Source organism: Lathyrus oleraceus, chromosome 7 (genome assembly GCF_024323335.1).
Source record: "Lathyrus oleraceus cultivar Zhongwan6 chromosome 7, CAAS_Psat_ZW6_1.0, whole genome shotgun sequence".
NCBI classification, from domain to species: domain Eukaryota; kingdom Viridiplantae; phylum Streptophyta; class Magnoliopsida; order Fabales; family Fabaceae; genus Lathyrus; species Lathyrus oleraceus.
The window spans coordinates 126,197,511-126,220,465 of NC_066585.1; positions in this window are offsets into that span (position 1 = coordinate 126,197,511).

Consider the following 22,955-nt stretch of genomic DNA (forward strand, 5'->3'; position numbering starts at 1 on the left):
TGCCAGGCTGTTAAAACAGGAGGAAAGGGTCATTCAACCGCATCAAGAGTCTACTGAAGTGATTAATCTTGGCACCGAGGACGCCAGAAGAGAAATCAAGATAGGGGCTGCTTTAGAAGACGATGTGAAGAAGGGGTTGATTGAATTGCTGCAGGAGTATGTTGACATCTTCGCTTGGTCTTATCAGGACATGCCAGGGCTTGACACAGACATTGTGGAACACCGTTTTCCTCTCAAGAGGGTTGCCCTCCGGTCAAGCAGAAACTCAAAAGAACAAGACCAGAGATGGTTGTCAAGATAAAGGAGGAAGTGCAGAAACAGTTGGATGCAGGGTTTCTAGCAGTTACGAATTATCCGCCATGGGTTGCAAACATCGTTCCAGTACCTAAGAAGGATGGAAAGGTACAGACGTGTGTTGACTACCGGGATCTGAACAGAGCTAGCCCTAAAGATGATTTCCCATTACCTCACATCGACGTTTTGGTGGATAACACGACTCAGTTCTCGGTATTCTCCTTCATGGATGGCTTTTCTGGCTACAATCAAATTAAGATGGCACCAGGAGACATGGAGAAGACATCTTTAATAACCCCATGGGGCACCTTCTGCTACAAGGTGATGCCGTTTGGTCTGAAAAATGCTGGGGCAACATATCAGCGAGATATGGTGACTCTTTTCCATGATATGATTCATCATGAAATCGAGGTTTATGTTGACGATATGATTGCCAAATCTCAGACAGAAGAAGAACATTTGGTGAATCTGCAGAAACTGTTTGAGCCTTTGAGGAAATTCAAGCTGAGGCTTAATCCGAACAAATGCACTTTCGGGGTAAGATCTGGAAAGCTGCTGGGTATTATTGTTAGCGGAAAAGGGATTGAGGTGGATCCTGACAAAGTGAAAGCAATACAGGAAATGCCTGAGCCAAGAACAGATAAGCAAGTCCGTGGTTTCCTAGGGAGGTTGAACTACATTGCAAGGTTCATCTCTCACCTAACAGCCACGTGTGAGCTAATTTTCAAGCTGCTAAGAAAAGATCAGGCTATCAGGTGGAATGATGATTGTCAAAGGGCTTTCGAGAAGATAAAGGAGTATTTGCAGAATCCTCCTATCCTTATGCCTCCAGTCCCAGGGAGACCGCTGATTATGTACTTGACAGTACTCGACAATTCCATGGGTTGTGTTCTTGGTCAACACGGCGAGACAGGTAGGAAAGAGCATGCCATCTACTACTGAGTAAAAAATTCACAGACTGCGAGTCGAGATACTCAATGCTTGAAAAGACATGTTGTGCACTTGCATGGGCTGCTAAGCGATTGAGACAATACATGCTGACTCACACAACCTTACTGATCTCCAAGATGGATCCAGTCAAGTATATATTCGAGAATCCAGCTCTCACCGGAAGGGTTGCTCGTTGGCAAATGGTACTGACAGAGTACGACATCCAGTATACATCCCAGAAAGCCATCAAGGGGAGTATTCTGTCAGACTATCTTGCTCAACAACCGATTGAAGACTATGAGCCAATGAAGTTTGATTTTCCAGATGAAGACATCATGTTCCTCAAAATGAAAGACTGCGAAGAGCCAGTTGTTGAGGAGGGACCTGATCCAGATGAAAAATGGACTTTAACGTTCGATGGGGCCGTCAATGCCAAGGGAAGTGGAATTGGTTCTGTCATTACCACTCCGAAAGGTGCCCACATGCCTTTCACCGCTCGTCCGACTTTCGAGTGCACCAATAATAAAGCTGAGTACGAAGCCTGTATCTTGGGTATTAAGCAAGCCATTGATTTGAGAATCAAGACTTTGGACATCTTCGGAGATTCAACTCTGGTAATCAATCAAGTGAATGGTGATTGGAACACTCTCCAGCCTACTCTGGTCCCCTACAGAGATTACACGAGAAGACTGTTGACTTTCTTCACAACAGTAAAGCTGTACCATATACCTCGTGATGAGAACTAGATGGCAGACGCTCTTGCTACTCTATCCTCCATGATCACGGTGATCCGTTGGAACCATGCTCCCAAGATCAACGTGATGCGCCTTGATAGGGCCGCGTATGTGTTTGCTGCTGAACTGATGGTTGATGACAAGCCCTGGTATCACGACATCAAGTGCTTTCTGAAAAATCAAGAGTACCCTGCAGGGGAATCCAACAATGATAGAAAGACTTTGAGAAGATTGGCAGGCGGTTTCTTCTTGAACAAAGATGATGTGCTGTATAAGAGGAACTTCGACATGGTTTTGCTCAGATGCGTGGATAGACACGAAGCAGACATGTTGATGCAAGAAGTTCATGAAGGCTCCTTCGGTACTCATGCCGGCGGGCATGTAATGGCTAAGAAATTGTTGAGAGCGGGTTATTACTGGATGACCATGGAATCTGATTGTTTCAAATATGCTCGGAAGTGTCATAAATGCCAGATTTATGTTGATAAGGTGCATGTGCCGCCAAATCCTCTGAATGTGATGTCTTCGTCGTGGCCGTTTGCTATGTGGGGCATTGATATGATTGGAAAGATTGAGCCGACTGCTTCCAATGGGCATCGCTTCATCCTTGTTGCCATAGACTATTTCACCAAGTGGGTCGAAGCAGCGTCATTTGCGAATGTCACCAGACATGTGGTTGCCCGATTCATTAAGAGAGAAATCATTTGTCGTTACGGGATTCCTAAAAGAATCATTACTGATAATGGTTCTAATCTCAATAACAAAATGATGAAGGAGTTGTGCCAGAACTTCAACATTCAACATCACAATTCTTCCCCTTATCGTCCTAAGATGAACGGTGCTGTTGAGGCAGCAAATAAGAACATAAAGAAGATTGTTCAGAAGATGGTCGTTACGTACATAGATTGGCATGAGATGCTACCCTTCGCCTTTCATGGGTACCATACTTCAGTGCGTACATCGACCGGGGCAACCCCTTACTCCCTTGTGTATGGTATGGAAGCAGTCCTACCTGTTGAAGTGGAGATTCCTTCTCTAAGGGTCCTGTTGGATGTCAAGCTAGATGAAACTGTATGGATTCGAACAAGGTTCAATGAGTTGAGTCTTATCGAAGAGAAGAGGATGACGACCGTTTGTCATGGGCAGTTGTATCAGAGTCGGATGAAGAGAGCCTTTGATCGGAAAGTGCGTCCTCGGTGTTTCCAAGTTGGAGATTTGGTGTTGAAAAGGATCCTTCCACCTCAGACAGATCACAGGGGCAAGTGGACTCCTAACTATGAGGGACCGTATATTGTCACCAAGATTTTTGACAGTGGGGCCTTAATGCTTGCAACTATGGATGGTGAAGACTTCACTTCCCCTGTGAACTCAGATGCAGTTAAAAAATACTTCGCATAATATAGACCCGCTGGACGATAAAAAGAATAGTCCAGGCAAAAAAAATGGACACCCCGACGAACCAAGAAAATGAAAAGGTTCGGGCAAAAATCAGGGATTAAAAATGAAAAGATGGTACACCCGGTAAGTTGAAAACCTGAAAAGGCAACTTAGGTAAAAAGTGGGTATCTCGGTGGATTGAAAACCCGAAAGGGCGATCCAGGCAAAAGTTAGGGATTAAGCGAATGACTGCGTTTTGAGTAGTTCTGAATCTCATCCCGCATCGATAACTGGAAACTTTCGAAGGATAAGAAACAATTCAATAACTTTTTTCAGAAAGTTAATCATCTGGAGGATCTTGAAGACGAGCGAGTCATAGCAGAATTGGAACTCGATAGAAATCCATTTCACATTGCCATTAAATTAATTTCTGTTTTTATCTTTTGTGCAATTACCTCTTTCCAGGGATTGCTTCCTGATGTAAATGCCTATTCAGAGGCCATTCAATCAATAAAATCATGTTATTCAGTATATCTCTGTTTTCATTTTCATTTTACTATTTTGTTTGCAAAAATGACGTCCGAATTTTTGATAACCATTGCATCATGAGACATAAGAGCTTTACAGGTACATGCTCAATAAACATTTAAAATTGCTGTAAATTTTAAGTGCTTTGGATCGTCTATTCAGAACAGGTACACTTGGGGCATTTCCTTAAGGTTCCCAGTAAATGATCGCGATCGTTTTGCTTCAACAGTTGGCACCTGGTATCTTGTCCCTGCAGAGCTGGTCAGAACATTGGATTCTTTAATCCCCAGCAGGTTCTCACTACTACACTCCCCAGTAGAGTTGACAGTGCCAGACTGTATATCCCCAGTGAAGTTGACAGTGCCAGACTGTATCTTCCCAGCAGAAGTAGCTGCTCATCAGAGCTCGATGCCAGATTGATGATCCCGACGCCAGATCCGTGGTCTCTTTCCTTGAAGCAGAATCTCGGTACCGTATCGGTGTTTGCTTCCCCTATTGAGTCGTCTCTCTCGCAGATTATGGTTGCCAGAACCACTATCACTTTCCTCAGCAGCAGGCTTTTAGTGCCATTCTCTCCCCAGTCAGAGTCTCGGTATTTTGTTATTTCCAAAACACCGCGTGGCCGGTCATTTCCCCACAGAGTTTCATTGTGCGATGCATCTCCAACAGCAGTTCCAGGGTCCAGAAGATTGTAATCATTTCCCTGGCGGAATTCCTTGCCCCGGCTTGGCATTCTCCCCAGCATTTTGCATCCCTTGCATGAAGAATCATATTGCATTGCATCCTCCCAAATCGCGTAGCATTTCCATTTTCATGGAGCATTGCGCCATTGAAAAATTCAAACATACGCATGTGAAGCATAAAACATCTCGGCATCCCAAGTGATAAACCAGAAGTTGTTTCCAGGGCTCAGACTGAAGTTTGTTCATGACTTATTATCCCCAGCATGGGTCGTTGGCCCACGTGCCGCCTCAATCATCATTTTCCTTATTTCTGCCGATGCTGACAGGCATGAAAGTTTCCGGTATTCAGACTGAAGTGGCATTCAGGCCAATTTTCCGATGTTCAGATCGAAGAAGTTTCCGACGTTCAGGTCGATGCAACTTGTGGCATTCAGGCCAGTTTTCGGTATTCAGACCGAAGTGGCATTCAGGCCAGTTTTCTGATGTTTAGATCGAAGAAGTTTCCGACGTTCAGGTCGATGCAACTTGTGGCATTCAGGCCAGTTTCCGGTATTCAGACCGAAGTGGCATTCAGGCCAACTTTCCGATGTTCAGATCGAAGAAGTTTCCGACGTTCAGGTCGATGCAACTTGTGGCATTCAGACCAGTTTTCCGGTATTCAGATCGAAGTGGCATTCATGCCAGTTTTCTGATGTTCAGATCGAAGAAGTTTCCGAAGTTCAGGTCGATGCAACTTGTGGCATTCAGGCCAATTTTCCGGTATTCAGACTGAAGTGGCATTCAGGCCAGTTTCCCGGTATTTAGACCGATGTTAATAATCTCATATCTTCCGATATTCAGATCGAAGTCATTTCCAGTATTCAGACTGACGAGCGACATTCAAGCCATGGTCATTTCTGTGTTACCATTTATTTTGGTATCCAGTCTAACATTCTTTTTCGGTGTTCAGACCGACTCTCACCGTACCAGATGGATTCTTTATTGATTTTCAGATCAAGACCACCTCTTTGCCGATTCTGACAGGCATTATTACTTCATTCTTCACTTCAGTGTAAATTTCCGGGTTTTTATTGTATTCAATCCCTTGATACCTCGAAAGTACGAAAGCCGTTGCTATCTTTCCTTTCAGGTCTCCAGTTGATTGACTAGGGGTAGCTGTAATACCCCAAAATTTACCCTTCATTTTTCATGGAAAACATGGGATTGTACTTCACATGGAATTAGCATCATACTAGGTCATACTCATTGCATACTGCATCAGTGTCTTGGGAAATCAATGTTTAATTGATCACTCCTTACCAGAAGGAGCCCACACAAAGCAAGGTTGAGAATTGGGCTTCATTCTCTAAATATACAAGTCTCAAGGTGGTCCAGGTATCTTATGGTGGTCTATAGTTCATCGGTGGAAGATTCAAAGCTCTCAGAGTGTGCATCTGGACTTAATCAGAAATCAGGGTTTCATGGCTATCTGCAACAAGAAAGGTTTGGTTGGAAGTGAAGGGGCTCATTCATGTCATGATTATAAAGGCATCTTGGCCTAAGAAGATCCACAGTTATCTCAGAAAGATCCATTGGCAGTCAGTGCAATCAGTGCTTGAGCATTTTTGCCCTAAACTGGGGGTTTGGTATAAAATCGGTTTATTTCTGATTCCTTGGGTGAAAATAATTTCCATGGCCCTTCATATATCCACAAGGGTCTACATGCAAAAAAATCAGCTCTTTATTTGAGACAGAGGTGCTTCAATTGATCAATGCAATCGAGAATCAGACAGTTTGGGAAAAGTCAACTGTGGGGTCAAAAAAGTCAACTCCTGACATTTTGAAAGTGGAATCTCAAAATTCATGCCTAAGGGAGCCTACATGTGAAATTTGATCAAGGTTGGATCATGGATTCATCATTTAATCAGGAGTTGGAAAAGTTACCAAATTTGGAAATAGTTGACTTTCCATTTAAGGCAAGTTTTTATGGTTTTTGCACCCACTTTAAGCCTATATTACATCAAGATGAAAGCTCTATTTGAAAATTTCTCCAACATGAAAGTTGTTCCTATTGTTCCAAGCTTTCTAGAGATATAAAGTTTGTTTCATTTGGATTAAAATTGAGAAAGTTATGCTTGGTCAAAGTAAGACTTTATTTTAGGACACTTAGAAAATTTTCTAAGTCCAAACTCTGTAAGATTTGTCAAGACTTATGGGCCAGATTTCTTGCACTTCAAGGCATCTTTTGAAAATACTTTCTTAATGATAGTTGTACCTTGATATGTCCTCTTTCACACCTTTTTGGAACCACCCAATTTGGATCATTGGTTTGGAAGATACACTCATCTAAAGTTGGTATCATAGGCTGAATTTTTTGACAGCATTTAGGCCAAACTGGCCCAACCATTTTGCAGCTATGGAACCTGAACTTTATGGACATTTTCCACCTCTTTCCACTCATCATTTCAAGTTGTGTTCAACATGAAAAATGTTAAGTTCCATGCCCTCTTTCTACTGTTTGCATTGCCTTGCCATTTGGACATGTATTCATCAAGATATAAAGTCTTAAAGTCACCCCGTTGGACTTATTTCCATGCCTTGCTGCATAAACCAACCAGCCCTTGCATTTCCTCATTTGGCCATTTGCTTTATGTACTTTTGTTGTTAACTCACTTAAACTTTGCCACAATTAGATCTTCTAATAAACCTCACCTTTTGCATCACTTTTTGCATCATTTTGTCATGAACCAAACCAAGCCTTTCAAGCCCATTAAGAGCACTCTAACCTTACATACTTAAGCTTCTAAAACCCTAATCTGAAAAGGGTTGGCTGCTATTTTCAAAGGAGACAAGGCAAGCAAGAGATCCATTCCTCATTTTCCATTTCACAAGTTCTCCAAGCACAAAGTAGCATCTCTTCTCTTTCCATTTCCTCCACACCAAGGGGCAGTAGACCTTGCATCCACTAGGTAAACGTTTCACTCATTCTCTTCCATGGCCATCATGCTTGCTCATCAATATTTCATGCTCATACCATGTTTTTGCTTGCTACTTTTTTTCTTTTTCCATGCCATACCATGCTTGTTCCATGATTATTTTCCATGTAAATAATATGCTATGCATGCTTACAAAGCCCTCAATATGAGACATTGTTTTAAGCTTGAAGTTTTGTGACATTAATTTTTGTCGTATCTGGGTGTATGAAGCCCCCTTGCTGTTCGCTTTTCTACATGTTAGAGTCATTATTTTTCATGAAACAAAGCACCATTGTGTTCTACATGTTCCATACTTGAACTTTGTTTTTTACATCATCTCATTTGAAGCCATGTAGCATGAGTTATGTTGGTTTGAAAATGGAGAAAATGAGTTGCGTTTTTCATGTGTGCTGAATCCGGGTGCATGAAGCCTCCTTGCTGTTCGCTTTTCTACATGTTAGAATCATTATTTTTCATGAAACAAAGCACCATTGTGTTCTACATGTTCCATACTTGAACTTTGGTTCTTACATCATCTCATTTGGAGCACCATAGCATGAGATATGATGTGTGGAAGATTGAAGAAATTTGCTGCATTTTTGTGTGTTGTTGCTGCATTTGCATGGCTTGCATGAGAGAGCGGACACGTGTCACGCTCCGCGTCCGTTAGATCGCGCATCTGCCTCACGATCCTGGCCATTGTTTGCTTTTTTTTGTCTTATATGACTTAAAATAATTGGACCGATTGATGTTGTAGTAACATGATTATTTTAAATGAACATTTCATTATTATGTCACATGCTGAATTTTTATCTCCTTTGGACCGGGCCTGGCATTTCATCCGCTATCAGCACCTCCATTATCGCCCATTATCCCATTTATGTTCATTCATTCTTTTATTTTTTTAATTTACTTTTATTTTGCTGTTTTGTTTTTAATTCTTAAAAATATTTTATTTATTCATAAAAATATCAAAAAATATTTTTTACTCTCCTTATTGTCTTATTTAGTTTATTTTAATTTTTAATTTCGTTTTTATTTAATGCTAATATTTTATTTCAATTATTTGTTTCAAATAGGCCATTTTAACACACTTTTTTTCATTAATTTTATTTTCATAACTTAGAATTATTTTTAATTTCTGATTTTTGGGATGAGAGTTGACCAATGTCTCATGCTAAACCTGACCTTTTATTGGAATTTTATTTCCCATTTTTAATTTATTTTGGATTTATTTTTGACCTAGTTTGCTTGGTTGACTTTTCATTTGACTTCTGTTTTATTTCAATTAACTTATACACTAATTTTCATTATTTTTGAAATCTTTTTGGGGGATGATGATGTCCTGACCCCATCTAACTTAGTTAATTTTTCATAATTTTTGTGATTAACTTACTATTTATTCTTGATTTATTTCTAACCTAGTCTTGTTGTTGGACTTTTGGTTTGACCTTTGTTTTGATTCAATTAATTCAATAACCAATTTTCATTATTTTTGAAATAATTTTGGGGGATGATGATGTACTGACCCCACCTAACTTAGTTTAATTTTTCATAATTTTTGTGATTAATTTACTATTTATTTGATAATTTTTAAGTTGACTTGACTTTTCTATGATTGATGTTTGACATAGTGTCATACCCCGATTTTGGTCCTGAATTTTTTATGTTTTTATTTTGTTTAGCATGTTTGGCCTAACCTTACTTTGGTCTTATATGAGGATTGGTCTTGGTCCAAAGTCATGGTGTTGTTCATGTGATTGTTAATACTCATATGGTCTTGGTCATCCAAACAACCAACCTTCTTGTGTCACAAGCCAATTGCCAATCATGCCACTTGATTCATGAATATCCCTTTCAAACCCTAATCTTGTGCCCTCATTTCATGGCCTTGTTAACCTATATTGTCAGTCAAGTTATTTTCTTTTTCAAAGTCAGGCATCCAAGTCATAAATAAACCAATGGTAAAACCAAATTTCAAATCATTTTTCAAACCATTTCATGTCATTTTAAACCATTACATTTGATTCTACACAAGAAAATACAAGTCTTGACATTTTTGAGCAAATGTTGATTTTGGTCAATAGTTGACTTTTCGGTCAACTTTGACCAAAGTCAATCCAAAATCCAAAAGCCCTAATTTTCACCACAATCATCAATCATTTGCCCATTTACAAGAAAAATGCAAATAAAATTGAATTTTAACCAATTGTTGACTTTGGTCAACAGTTGACTTTTTGGTCAACTTTGACCAAAGTCAACCCTATGCCATTGGTCATCCCTAATCACTAAATGGCTGGCTATAACTCTCATTCCATTATCCATTTCCATATGCTCTTTGATTTAACCATGTGGACTTGTTTCTTCATGCTTGGTTATGCCTTGAACCTTTGGAATCTTGCTTTTCCAATTAACCATCCTACTGCATTTACCCTGCTGCACCAACTTGTTGCAAAGCCAAATTTGCACCAAACCAAAGCCAAATTTCATTTCTTTCTCAGTTAAAACATTTGCACCAATTGAGAGTTGTAGACTTGAGCATCCCGAGTACTACAGTTTTGCCCAGGGACTTGTTCTTTGACAGATTAACGGATTACAAAATTGTGATGGGAGACTTCAAGATGCTTTCATCTGGAGATTTCAGGATGCCACCTTTTCAGTTAAGGTTTTTTATGCCACTCTGACATTTACTACTGTTACAGTTGTATTGGTTTTGCCTTGGATTATGCCTATGAAAACTCGTGAAATGTGCTCAAAATGGAACCTCTACATGTCTGCTTCTGTTCCTGCGGAAGTCCATAATATGATTATGTGAAAGAGTATTTGAACTAGAAAGGAGGTTAATGAGAAGCTAAAGAGTTTAAGTGCACCTATTGTTGGTTTGATTTTGCAAAGGAGTCGTATTGTTACCGACAATGATGGTCATTATGCTTCTAGTACTACGTACTTGTATCCACTAACTGATGGTGATACAAGGCAGGGATTGAACAACTTGCAAGCAACAATGGATTCCAGTTTGGTAACCAAGTAAAGGAACCTGTGACCTGCAAGAAACACACATCCACAAGCAGTCCACTCGCCAGAACCTTGCTTTGTCGCGCCGGAACTGGAGGCAACAGAGCTGAGCTAAAACGAACCATAATTCCATCAAAATAAACCTCTTAACATCTTCTATCTTAATCTCGTCTCAGCTTTTCCTAAAACTACATCAGACCTCCAAATCGAAACATCCCTGGATCAATATCAGAAGCGGTTGTGACCACCAACACTTGTAACAGTTGCACTCCTGGTCCTGTTTCCCTGTGAAAATCCAAACCAGAACCAACAGTAGCAGAAAATCAAAGTTCACAACGCAAGAGTTATATCAATGGAAGGAACAGATTTCTCACCTGTTGAATGTCGCAAACGACTACATTCGTGAAATTCCCACCAACCAACTTTATGTTGCTGTTGCTATCGCGGACTCAGCGAGAATGAGAAAATCAAACCAATGCTCCAATCTTCACTGCGGTAAAACAAAAAACACAAGTTAATTAGCCAAAGCTGTAAAAATCCAAGAATTCCCAAATTGGCATCAGGACAAAAACGAAGAAGAAAGTGTGGCTTTGTGTTACCTCTTCCGAATTTAACCATCAAGCAGGGCGACCAAAGCCTGACAACCCAAAAGAGATTTCGCAGGATGCTCTTTTGGACTCCATAGACCAAATCCCAAACCCTAATTTACAGAGGATAAATAGAGAGGCGAATCAGTGAACGAAAAAGAAGGAACAACGAAAAATTGGAGGCGACCATAAACAAAAAATGGCGAAAAGGTTTCAAAGACAAAAACCCTAAATCCCAAATCAAAAAAAGCCAGTATTGGAAGAGAGGAGGCGGAAGATTTAAGCACCTGATTCGTCGTCGTCATCGAAGGTGAGATTTCCGCTTGAGGTTTTTTTTGAAACCGTGGATTTACGCTCTTTGGTTAACGTTTGAGCATCTGAGTTTGAATGAGTGAGGTTGAGAGCGATTGAGCGAGCTTTGCTGAGTGTTTGAAAGGGATTCGTGAGTTTGTAAGAGACGAGTTTGTGAGAGGATCTCGTGAGAGTGTGAGAGAGACGAGAGGTTGAAGACGTGGGGTGGAGAGAGCGAGTCTGTGAGATTGGGGAGAGAGTGAGGTTGAGGGCAATCTGCATCTTTTCCAATTTATTTTTTTCTTTTCTTTAATTCATTTTAAATAGGATAGGTTTTTGAAAATATTAAAGATTTTGTTTAAAATTCCTAAGATATCAGTTAATAATTGTTTTATGTTTTCAACTTATCCCTCATTGAAAAACCCAACAGCCAAGCGGCTGGGTTTGAATGTGGTAGTCCAACAGTTTTCCTTTTTTATTAGTTTTTTTTATTTTAATTCTAATTTTTATTCTATCTTAGTTTATATATCTAAATTAGCATTGTAAATAACAACTAGTCATGAGTGGTCTGGTGGAGAGGGGTGGTTTCTAAGGTCTTTAGTGTAGTGGGTTCGATACCCGTATTGAGCTTTTTATTTCTTTCAGCATTTGCATTTTATTTTCTTTTAGCATTTTACTTTATGTTTATGTTTTTATTATACTCATGGTTGATCTGCTTTCTTTTAATTTCATCATTCATTCAAAACCATTTTTAAACTATAAAAATCATATTTTTCTCGATTTAATATCGAGCCCATTTTCCACACCTTTGTAAGTCGATTGCTTTTTAAGCATCGCCATCAACCTCACATAACTTACTCTTGGGCTTTCTTACAATGAGTCGGTTCTCTTGCACTTACACCCATATTTCGCATCATTTGTTGTTTGTGCCTGATCTAATTATTTCATGATTTTGAATCCCCATTTGACAAAATGTACCCCACTTCCCCAATGTGTATATAATGTTGTATTGTTTTATTTCTCTGTTTGTTTTAGACACTAACCAAAGAGTAAAATCCACCATTTCTGAAAAAATACAAAAATATGACTCGATCCAACGTCGAGTATTTTCTCAATAAACAAATCAATTCATTTCGCCCTCCTATCCCATTACAGTTCTTCCAAACTTTCATCAAATGCTTGATTCAACGTCAAGCCATTTTCTCTAATAAAAACTCAAAAAATATTAATTCATAGTCAAGACTTTTTCAATAAAGATGGAAGTGGAACGTGGTGTATACCACGCACTCCTGAGACTAGGATTTGAGATGTGTATCTCGCCAATCCTAGCTCTCGCCATCATCCAATTTACCCACTTTGTTTTCTCAAACACTCATTCAAATCTTTCTCAAACTTTCATCAAATGCTTGATTCAACGTCAAGCCATTTTCTCTAATAAAAACTCAAAAAATATTAATTCATAATCAAGACTTTTTCAATAAAGGTGGAAATGGAACATGGTGTATACCATGCACTCCTGAGACTAGGATTCGAGATGTATATCTCGCCAATCTTAGCTCTCGCCATCGTCTAAAATTGTCAATGCGGTTTCTTCAAACCCTTTCTCAATCAAACCTAAAAATACTTAATCTCTATTAAACACTTTTTTGCAAATAAAGATGGAAATGGAACATGGTGTATACCATGCACTCCTGAGGCTAGGATTCGAGATGTATATCTCGCCAATCCTAGTTCTCGCCATCACTCAAAGCACATCCAACCAATCAAACTCTTTTTCTCGCCGTCGTGTGACCAATCAAAAACCTTTTAAAATGAAAGATATATTGTCTTAAGAGATACAAAACAATGTTTCGGCCACGATTGTTGAGTAGAGATAGATGACGTTTTTCCGAATGTAGATTTGTAAACACCGAAGTACATATTGCATGACAACTCTAGGGAAGAACTTCCCCATTTCTTTTAGACCTTCCGCGCATCTCCGATCTTGTGGCATGTCAATCCATCCTATTGCAAAGAGGTAACTGCCTAAGACTCGATTCAGCGAGCTGCGACACCTACTGCTAGGACGTGAACACATTGCCCACTCTCCTTTGACACAACTAGTGTCCTCCTTTGTAAGTCCATGTTCAGATGGCAATCCCTATGTAGCCGAACTACGACAACTCTGATTCTCATGTTCAGATGAGATACGTAGGCACAAGATGCGATGTCTTGCCGAGTTCCTTTTTGACTAACAACTAATCCTTGCTTGTTTTCGCCTTCGTTGCGATTCTTTTCTCTCGCCCTCGTTGCGATCGAGACCTTCCCTTTCTCTTGCCCTAGTTGCAATCGAGACTTTTGTTCCCGTTAGTTAGCCGAACTACATTATGCTCTGATTCTCATTCCAGATGAGATATGTAGGCATAAGACGCGATGTCTTGGCGAGCACACATCTCTTTCACCCATAGGTAGCCGAGCTACGAAGACTCTGATTCTCATATTCAGATGAGATACGTATGCAATGGATGCGATATTTGTGCGAGTCATTTTTCTCTTGACCCTTTTAGTAAATAGTACATTAGATAAACACACACCCTTTAGACAAGAACAACAAAAGTGGATCCCGTAGAGTACTACGGATGCGTAAGGGTGCTAATACCTTTCCTTCGCATAATCGACTCCCGAACCCAAAATTTGGTTGCGAGACCTTGTCTTTTCCTTTCCTCTCTTCAGGTTTACTTCGAGCGTTTCCTTTCCCTCCTTTGGGATAAATAACGCACGGTGGCGACTCTTCTGTCATTCTTTCTCGCCGGTTGTTTTTTCGCATACTGTATTTTTCAGGTTGCGACACATAGGGATTGCTTAGGGAAATTGAAGAGATCTTTTGATCCTACCTTGTTCATCTCATATGACACATATTAGAGGATTTTCATCTTGATTTTATTTTTTCCTTGCATCATTTCCCGATTAAATTATTCATTGATTCTTTGTGTGCATAGTTTCACTTGTCTGATTCATCTGATACTTTTTATACTTGTTTCTTTCATCCATGCTTCTATTGTTTGATTGCTTAACATGTCTATACTTCCCATACATTGTTTAATGCTTCATCATTTCATTCATTGATTATTTGACTTGATCATATACTTGTTTATATATCTTATTGTTTGATTAACTGTGGCCTACTTGTATGTTGTATGAGGCACATATTACTATTGTCTGATTGCCATGAACAACCCCCATTCATAACAAATGTACCCCTCTCCCATGAATTGTATAATGTTTATTCTTTCATTCTTTATTCATCTGTTAATACAAGAAATAAAACGAACATTCGATAACCATTTCAAAACAAGATCAAAACCTCGATCCAACATCGAGTAATCATTTTCAAACTTAATAGAACCAGCACGTATTCATCCATTCTTTTGTAAGTCGATTGCTTCATGCATCGCCATTTCTCTTGTAAGCCGATTGCTTCATGCATCACCATCTACCTGTAAGTCGATTGCTTCGTACATCGCCATCTACCCTTTACCCCACTCATCTCCTTGCTCCATTCGTCGATTCTTGTTCCGTTTAGGTAGCACCCATTAGGTAGAACCCTTTGTATGATAACATAGGTAGTATTCCCTCATTATTTTGTATGATAACATTAGGTAGAATTCCCTTATTCTTTTGTATGATAACATAGGTAGTATTCCCTCATTCTTTTGTATGATAACATTAGGTAGAATTCCCTTATTCTTTTGTATGATAACATAGGTAGAAATTTCTTCTTTCTTTGCATGCTAACATTAGGTAGATATTCCCATTTGTAAATCCTAACACATAGGTCCAAATTGCATGACAACACTAGGGCAGAGCTTCCCCATTTTTTAGACCTTCCGTGCGTCTCCGGTCCTGTGGCATGTAGTCCATTCTATTGCACAGAGGTAACTGCCTAAGACTCGATTCAGCGAGCCGCGACACCTACTGCTAGGATGTGAGTACATTGCCCACTCTCCTTTGACACAACTGGTGTCCTCCTTTGTAAGTCCATGTTCAGATGGCAACCCCTAGTTAGCCGAACTACGGCAACTCTGATTCTCATTCCAGATGAGATACGTAGGCACGAGACGTGATGTCTTGCCGAGTTTTTGATTGACAACTAACAACTAATCTTTGTTTGCTTTCTCCCTCGTTGCGATCTTTTCTCTCGCCCTCGTTGCGATCGAGACAATCCCTTTCTCTTGCCCTAGTTGCAATCGAGACCCTTGTACCCGTAGTTGGTTGAACTACGTTTTGCTCTGATTCTCATTCCAGATGAGATACGTAGGCATAAGACGTGATGTCTTAGCGAGCACACTTCTCTTTAGCCCATAGGTAGCCGAGCTACAAAGACTCTGATTCTTATGTTCAGATGAGATACGTATGTAGTGGATGCGACATCCGTGCGAGTCATTTTTCTTTTGACCTTTCTTTTAGTAAATAGTACATTAGATATTACACACACCCTTTAGACAAGAACAACAAGAGTGGATCCCGTAGAGTACTACGGATGCGTAGGGGTGCTAATACCTTCCCTTCGCATAATCGACTCCCGAACCCAAGATTTGGTTGCGAGACCTTGTCTTTTCCTTTCCTTTCTCCAGGTTTACTTTGAGCCTTTCCTTTCCCTCCTTTGGGATAAATAACGCACGGTGGCGACTCTTCTGTCATTTCTTTTTCGCTGGTTGTTTTTTTACACTTATATTTTTTAGGTTGCGACACAAGGATGACACGGTCTATGCCTTGTGTTCAATATAGACATAAGGGCAAAATGGTAATTATGCATATAAGTATTATCACAGAAGGATTTGTCAGATCACATGACATTTTCATGTCTTGGGTAGTAATGTGTTGCTAGATACCGCTTACTAATTATTATGTTAAATACGTTATTTAATATAATTGCCAACGTCGCGAAAACCTACAGGGTCACACACAAAGGACGAATTGATGAGAGATAAAGTAACTAAGGAACACCATAAGGTACGGTGCACTTAAGTGAATTTTAGAACATCGTAAGGTATGGTGTACTTAAGTAGAATACGAAATATGGTAAGGTACCACACGCTTAAGTGAATTTGGCATATTATAAGATATGGGCCAAATACACTTAAGTGGGCTTTTAGCTTGAAGCCCACACAAGTGGTTCTATAAATAGAACCCTTGTGCATAAGCATTCATTTTGCGGTTGCATTATTTTCGTTTTCTCTCTCTCTCTCTCTCTCTCTCTCTCTCTCTCACTCAAAGCCTTCATTCGTACCAGCTAGCACTGAGACTGAAGGAATCCGTTCGTGTGGACTGAGTAGAGACGTTGTCATCGTTCAACGTTCGTGATCGCTCCGTAGATCTGCATCAAAGGTTTTGATCGTCATAAGAGATCTGCACCAAAGTTTTCAATCGTCACAAGAGGTAAATATTCTATCACTGATCATGACCATTCGTAAGGATCACTAAAGGAGAAAATTTTAATTTCCGTTGCGTTTTGGATCACAATTCTCCTTCAATGGTGACCTACAAGATTAACACTCAAAACTTAAGTAAGTGAACGCGAAGGAAATAAACTGAGTTATGAGAAGAATCATACCTCTTTACTACTCACATGTAAGTTCATATACAATGGGTGACAATTAAATCTATGGCATAACGGGAATGTGGCCGACCTGTAACAACTTGCATGATAAAGGTGAAAAATTCTAGAATAAAACAATGAAATAAACATGTTGAGAGTGAGATTTAAACCCACACACTTTTGAATTAAAACCTTAATCTACCACCTTAGACCAACTTAGCCATCTCAACTTATATACAATAATTTGTTATAAAAGGTTACACAATAAAATTTTGATATGTTATAGGAGCAAAATTTATTTCACTATTAGTTAGTCATAAATTATTTTATGTGTGAATTTTAATTTAATTAAAGTCAAATATATTAATTTAATAATATTATGATTATAATGGACATATAATATTAAAAATCTTCGCACTGCCACTTGCCAATGCATATAAATTCAATACATATTTGTAAGAAATAACTAATAAAACTACAACATATTTGTATTGGCTTATCATGCCTAATATAGTGCATCACTAGAGTTGTGTACAATATTTCTTATATAAAAGAGTAAAACTATCACGTTACATGTCACTTATGTAACTTAGGTGTTATAGGCTAAAATGCAGACAACACCGTATAAATTTTACAAGCAAGAAACCCTATCATTCCAACTATGATATCCTTTGATGTTAAGGTCACATCAATATATACAATAATGACATTTTTGCATATATTTTATGTTAATATATGTTTATACAATCTTCACTTTAAATTTACTCTAATGATATGTGAGTACACGTTATTGTTGATCAAATTATCTTTGCAATACCTCTGAGTGTTATATACGTTTTTGTAAGTTTTACACGATACTTTTCACGTTTTTTGACTTTGTCTCTTTTTGATGTTGTCAAAGGGGGATAAGTTCATACAAGATTGAAGTATCTAATGATGCACATATTTAGGGGGAGCTATGATCAAGACATTAAATACTTCATATGTTTTGCCATCATCAACAATGAGGAGTATGTGAGCGGATTATCCTCTTAGAAATATTTTGAATGATGCCAAAGGTAGGACACTTATTATTTGTGTACATTGGACCTTTCTCTCTATGTATAGATGTACATGTTCATCTTAGAAAATTTAAAAACAAGTTAGAAACATCTTTACAAGTTAAAAATGGAGTTTTATATAAAAAAACATGGTTGTGGGTTGACACATACGTATTATGGGTCGAAACATACTAAATGTAATTTTAAAGTAAAAGTCATTGCCTTGTATGTGTCGTCACATTAGGGTATTTGGTTGATGCAAGGATCAGGTGAGTTGACACATGACTGGTTGAGGTCGACTTCAGCTAAAGTATTAGAGAGCCAAATGGCTCTACCTTGTTTTGGTTGACTCCTAGGCATTTTGTATCGAATCATATAAGTTTATATACTTAGATGGATTGACTCCCACTCATTTGGAGTCAATACATTTTGTTCCAATTTTTCTAAACATATCATTTTTGCTAAAGATCTATTTTTCGGTTATTTTCCCTCTCTCTCTCTCTCTCACACACACACACGTACACACACACACACACGTACACATACACACACACACACACACACACACACACACACACACACACACACACACATATATATATATATATATATATATATATATATATATATATATATATATATATATATATATATATATATATATATATATATATATATATATATATATATATATATTATATATATATATATATATATATATATATATATATATATATATATATATATATATATATATATATATATATATATATATATATATATATATATATATATATATATATATATATATATATATATATATATATATATATATAGACACACACACACACACACATTCATGCATCATTTCTCAAAAATTGAAACCAAGAACATATATGCATTCATTCATGCATCAACTTTGGTTTGTCGTAATCAAATCAAATTGATACATTTTTTTTGGGGGGGGGGGGGGGGGGTTATTATAAAACCAATTAGGGTTTTCCCTCCAAGATCAAGGTTGATTTGGGGGTTTTTGTACAAGATTTCACAATGATGATTCAGCAAAGTAAAAACTTTGAAGAAAGGAGTTTATGTCAAAGGAGTATTAGTAACCAGAGTATCAAATTGGAAATCTTGGGTCACTTGATCTTGCTTAAGATCAAGGGGAGAGAAGAAGCTAGAATCAACATCAAACATAGGTTTTGGGGTTTGGATTACTATTTTTTCTCTTATAAACAACTCGTGCAAATGTTTATTACATATCTCAATTCTATTTGGAATTGGGGGAATACGTACCCATAGTGAGGATAATTGTGGAACTGCCTAAACAAATATTTACGCTCTCTCTCTCTCTCTCTCTCTCTCTCTCTCTCTCTCTCTCTCTTACACACACACACACAATTTACAATTTGATAATAAATTTAGTGTGAAATTTTACAAATTTATAATTCTGTTTGTGTAAAAGTATTTCAAACTGTTTCGTAAAGATAATTGCACTCTAAACAATATCAATTGGTTTTTCATATTGATCAGTGCATTTTGATGCACATTTTTCTATAATTATACTTAGGCATTTCCCTAGTTTGTTTTTCTTATTTTACTATTTTATTATGTTTTTAGATTTAAGTTCATGTTTGCCTTTAATCTATTTTTGTTTGTTGTTTTCAGTTATAGCAATATTTGATACTTGTTCACTATTCGGTTCATAAATAGAGCTACAGGATGCCGTTTTGCGCGTTCTGATATACGTTAGAAAGCTAAGAGAAAGAGATACAACTTTCATGTTGAAGCAAAAATCTTATTCGGAGTGCAGGAGTCTAACATAATTCGTTGAAATTTTGTACTTTAGGAAACAATTTCTTTTGGGTCATTTTTGGGTCGAGTTTATGTTTTCCGACCCAGTTTGAGTTATAAGTCCAATCCTTATTTTTTTAAAAGGGGTCAGCCGCGGTACTGTATAAAACACACATTATTCACAATAAATGTTTTGCTCTATATGATTATGAAGAGGAACTAATCTTATAGGGTTGATCTACTGTAACCGAGTTTCCATTGCTTTGAGGTTTTTATTCTATAAATTAAATTTCGTTTCTCTTTCAATTCTATTCTATGAAAATTAATTTGCTTAATCTATATTTTATGGAATGGTTTTGATTAAATTCGTATGATTGTATTCCTAACTGTTAATCGTCATTACATCGCTTTGTCGTTAAATCCTGTTTGCTTAATTCACGATTGTATTAATCCGTTTGTTTAATTCGAAAAATCGGAATATCAATCTGTCATATTTCTATTGCGATTGTCAATCGATATGAATCAAATAGAGATTGAAGCCGCTTAGGGAATTGGTAGGTAAAAAACAGTGATTTGCCGGAAACCGGAAACAGTAGATTGGCTTATTTTATAATCGCTTATTTTTAATCACTTATTTACTTTGTTTTCTTAATCGATCCCTAAACCATAACCCCCCCAATCAATTCCAGTATGTTAGTAATAATACAAGAATCATTGCGATACGGTACTCGAGTTGTCGCTTCCGCTAAACTACATTTCTCTAATTAGTCGTTTTGACCCGTGCGCGACAGCGGATCCTCTTGGCACGTTTCAGCGATGCATAATTAGCATTTTTGCTGATTTTATTAAAAATTTCATGGACGTGCTTATGGATGATTTCACTGCTTATGGTTCTTCATTTGATGCATGTTTGAACAGTTTAAACTTGGTTTTAGAGAGATGCATCGAAACTGACCTTGTTTTAAATTATGAAAAATACCATTTTATGGTCGAACATGAAATTATCCTGGGTCACATAATTTATGAAAAAGGAATTTCAGTAGACCCTGCTAAGGTTGATGTTATTTCTACACTTCCTTACCCATCTTGCACTCGCGAGATTCGTTCTTTTCTTGGTCATGCGGGTTTTTACAGGCGCTTCATAAAGGATTTCAGCAAGATAGCTCTTCCGTTGTCAAACTTGTTGAAGAATGACGTCACTTTCAACTTCGATGACAATTACAAAAAAAAAATTGACTTCTTGAAGAAATCATTGACCTCCGCTCCCATCATCCAACCCCCTGATTGGACCCTTCATTTCGAGATTACGTGTGATGCTTCTAACTATGTTGTTGGGGTGGTCCTTGCATAAAGAGTTGACAAGGTTGCCCATGTTATTTATTATGCTTCTAGAACTTTAGATTCTACATAGTCTAATTATACCACCACTGAAAATGAACTTCTAGCTATTGTTTTTTCTCTTGATAAATTCAGATCATATTTGCTAGGTTCCAAGGTTGTTGTTTTTACTGACCATGCAACTTTAAAATACTTGTTGAGGAAGCCAGAAGCAAAACCTAGATTGATTCGGTGGATGTTGTTGCTCCAAGAGTTTAATGTGGATATTAAAGATAAAAATGGAGCCGAGAACTTGGTGGCTGATCATTTGAGCAGGATAGAGAGGGATGAAGATCCTTTTCCCATTCAGGATTAATTTGCAACTTTTACTTTTGCATGGGGTCACTCCTTGGTTTGTTGATATTGTTAATTATCTTGTTGCTGGTGTTTTTCCTACATGTGTATCAAGGACACAAATTCAAAAACTCAAGAGTGATACCAAATATTATGTTTGGGATGATCCATATCTTTGGAAATTTGGTAGTGATCAGGTAATTAGGAGATGTGTCCCCGACTATGATATTGAATCTATTTTACATCTTTCTCATAATTTTCAAGTAGGGGGTACTTTGGTCCTCAAAGGATTTCAAGAAAAGTCTTAGACTCAGATTTCTATTGGCCCACTATTTTTAAAGATGCCTATGAGACTTACCAAACTTGTAAAGAGTGCCAAATAGCAGGTACAACCATGACTCGTAAGAGTGAAATGCCTCAATAACCTATGCTTTTCTGTGAGGTATTTGATGTATGGGGAATCAACTTCATAGGTCCATTTCCTATATCATTTGGTTTTCTCTACATTTTTCTTGTTGTTGATTATGTTTCAAAGTGGATGGAAGTTATCCCCACTAGGACTAATGATACTAGAGTTGTTGCAGATTTTGTCAGGTCCAATATTTTTTGCAGGTTTAGAATTCCTCGAGCTATCATAAGTGACCAAGGTACTCATTTCTATAACCGCACTATGAAAGCTTTGCTTCGGAAGTATGGAGTTGTGCACAGAGTATCTACCGCATATCACCCATAAACTAATGCGCAATCTGAGATCTCAAATAGGAAGATCAAACAGGTTTTAGAGAAAATGGTGCAACCAAACAGGAAGGATTGGAGCCGCCGTCTAGAAGACGCACTTTGGGCTCAAAGAACATCTTTCAAGACACCAATAAGAATGTCTCCACATCGACGTTTTTCGGTAAGGTATGTCACCTTCCTGTAGAGATAGAACATTGTGCTTATTGGACAGTAAAAAATTGTAATTTTGAGATGCAACAAGCAGGTACTGACAAAACCTTTAAGGACAATGGGCAGTGCCTGAAGCTATTCCATGAAAGTTTGGTGCCTGAAGATGCACCCTTAGAAGAGATTTCCTTGGAAAAGCCCACCTACTCTACAACTTGACCAGGGAGCACCTTTTCCTTTCTCTCACTCTTATTTAATAGTTGTGTCCTTTCATTAAGGATAATTCATATTTTAAGTATGGGGGAGGAAACCATTTATTTGTTTTGTTTTCATTTTTTTCTCTGTTTTTGTTTTTTGTTTGCTTTTGAAAAAAAAAATTGCATGCTTTTCTTTTGGTTTTTGAGTTACCATTATGAGTATTTTGCTTAGTTCTCTTGACTAAAGTCTTGTGGTGTGATGTGAAAATTTTGCTGTGCATTTTTAGTATGATAGGTAGGACTAAACTCTGAATTGTACATATTTAGTAGTAGATCATTAACCCTTGTGAGTTTTGAGCCTTATATGGATAACATACAAAAATTCATCTCTTTCTTT